Raw genomic sequence first — 3,197 nt, 5'->3', positions numbered from 1 at the left:
ATTCAGATTGGACGGTGGGCGTGGTGATGTTTGGGGCTTGTAGTTCCGAAGCGAGCGGCGCGCGTTCGATTCTAAGCGCCGCGGACTACAAGTCCCATGACGGCGGGAGTGACGTCGCGTAAGGGGGTGTTATCACGTTCGGTTGCTCGGACTGAAGAAGGGCGTGCTTTTGTGGTTTGTGGGGGTTGGGCGAGTGGAAACGGGTGGAGAAACACGCACCACCGGCCCAGTTCAGCGAAACACACGCCCTAAAGTCTATCACGACTGTTAAACGAAATAAATAAACGCTTCGGAAGAATAACTGTTCGAGGCGTCGCGAATAGTGTTTGATCTCTTTAGTCACGCTTAAAAATGTGTGAATGTCACTGAATTACATAACAATGTCCAATTCTCTACACACGTGTGTGAAAATAAATATAATAGATGCAAACTTTTCAGTAACAACTCACCTTTTTGAACTCAAAATAGGTCCCCTATGAGAGAAACAAGGGTAGCCTGCTTGTGATTTAACTATTGTAAATAAAGAACTAGTTGTTTCAATACGTTTTGTAGTATTTTCTTTACACCTACTTCAAAAACTATGTCTAAAAAGTGTAATATTGGATGTATTTGAGGTCTGAGATGTGGGAACGGTGAAGAGAGAGGGCAAACATTTTGCATTTTAGGTCAGCATTGCCGTCTAATCAGCCAATATTGTCTTTAATAGCCTCCATAGCACTTCATCTTTTATAACATGGGATTTTGACCAAATATATTAAATCTCCATTTTTGTAATAATTTTTTTGGTGAATAAATTACAGTTTTGGACATATAAGGTAGGCTAATAAAAAATTATTTAGGCTAAAAAATACCTTAAAGTAACTACAAATGAGCATGTAAAGCAAATATCTTTAAAATAAATTCCGTGGAGCATGCAACGTTCTCACCTTTTCTCCCCCTCATCTGTTTGCATCTCTGAAATATACTAAAATGCCTTTGACATACATTTATTTCATGCTAAGTATGCTACAAAAACATTTAGTTATGTACTAAATAAAAATACCCTGCAATTGTACTTTTAGTATAGTAAACTGGTATACTTACACTCTGATAAATTGGAACAACTAATTTTGTGCTTAATGCAATTTAATTGTGCAGAAGTAGTGTTGAAGTCCAACTAAAGATAAAAATGAAGTAGGCTATAATTGATTGTGCTAAAGTGGAACTATTGCATAGGCCTACTTCAGGTGCACTTGAAATATCTTGCATTTAAAGACTGATATTATTCAAAGATCATATGCAGTCCTCATCAATAGTGGCATTAAAACATATTTTAGGCTTAATATTAAGAAATGAGCATTGTGCACAAGTAGTAGGCTACTCCAAATAAAGCTTAATTATAATTTTTTATACATATGTCAGTAAATATATAAACAGATATTTAGTATGAAATAAATGTATTTAACTTTTTTTTTTACTAGAGTGGAAAACTGACTTCAAACATTTACTAAAAACAGCAAAACATCAGCTGATTTAAAACACTGATCTTTGTTTTCTAACCTAGCTTTCTAATAAATATGTCATTTTGTATGTCTATTAAATCTGTGGAATGCATGTTCCTCATATGTAAGTTGCTTTGGATGAAAGCATCTGCTAATTGAATAAATTAGTTAATGAAAACTTAGTTCCCTATCGAAAGGGATCTCCCGTTGCGTCGTCATTTTTTATTGATGACTGCTAATGGGGAAACTCCTGTTTACTCTGTTATTGAAGCCTGAATTGTTAACATTTGTGTAGCTGCACAAACCAATGGTGCTCGAGCCTACCAGAAGGGGCGGAGCCGACTGCTACAGGAGTCGGCCCAGCGTGCCATTTCACCTTCTCCTTCAGCGACGAGACCATCTCTTCACTGACTCTGCAATTAAGAAGCCGAAGCAGAAGTACAGCCTGCAGCTCGCACCGTAGAAAAAGCCCCCGGCAGCGGAAGAAGCGAGAAGCCTTCCCCTGCGGCTATCAGGCTGGTAAGAGCAATTCCTGTGCAATTCTCTGCTACGTTTTTGCAAATGTAGCGAGTGTGGCTCGTGCAGGGAATCCTGCACGATGCTAAAGGGCAGTGAGTGCGTCACCTTTCTGGACAGCCCCCACGTAGAGACTGTATCTGTGCCCCATGCAGAGACACTTACTTTCATATCTGAATAATGTCCCGTCACAGACCGTTTTTGAGATTTGCTTTCGAGGGAGTAGCCTATCAATACATAGTCCTTCCATTGGACTGTCTCTCGCCCACGCACTTTTACAAAGTGCGTAGACGTGGCTCTTTCCCCTCTGAGACAGATGGGAATCCGTATACTGAACTACCTCGACGACTGGCTCAATGCTAGCCGACTCAGAACAGCAATTGATCGTTCACAGGTCGGTGCTCACAGGATGCTCGGCCTCATTGCTGTCTCCAGCTCAGGCTGGGGAGCTCTGTACGAGGGCAACACGGTGTACGGCTCCTGGTCGACCCACGAGCGACGCTTGCACATCAGCTGCCTCGAAATCATGGCTGCAGCCTCCTCAGTTATTCCCCTGGGCCTGCTACACAGGCGGCCCCTTCAATATTGGCTAAAAGCCCGCGTTTCGTCCCATGCATGGTGCCTGGGCTGTGCTTATGTCAAGGTAACCCATCACTGCCTCAAAGCTGTGGCCCCTTGGACAACTCCTCGCCTTTTTCAATCAGGCGTACAGTTGGGGACGACCTCCAGAAGGAAGGTGATCACGACAGATGCCTCTCAGGCTGGAGTGCTCTGTACGATAGCAACCCGGCGTACGGCTCCTGGTCGACCCACAAGCGACGCCTGCATATCAACTGCCTCGAAATGATGGCTGTTTGTCTGGCCCTAAAGACTTTCCTGCCAGCAGGTCATGTCCCCTTCACAGGATGACTCGACGTCTCCTGCTTTGGGCACAGAGAACTCCTCTCACTATGAGTGGTTCATGTGCTGGGCAGACTGAACCAAAGAGCGGATATGTTGTCAAAGAGCAATGTAGCTCCAGGGGAATGGAATCTACATACCGAGATAGTTCAGATAATTTGGTCAGTTTTCGGCAAGGCAGAGGTCGACCTCTTTGCCTCCGGAGACAACTGTCACTGCCCAATTTATTTTTCAAAGCATTTTTCAGAGCTCCATCTAAACGACGCCTCTACGCCCTCAAGTGATCAGTCTTCAGTGACT

The sequence above is a fragment of the Barbus barbus genome, assembly GCF_936440315.1.
Source record: "Barbus barbus genome assembly, chromosome: 27".
NCBI lineage: Eukaryota > Metazoa > Chordata > Actinopteri > Cypriniformes > Cyprinidae > Barbus > Barbus barbus.
Note: the sequence above shows the minus strand (reverse complement) of the source record.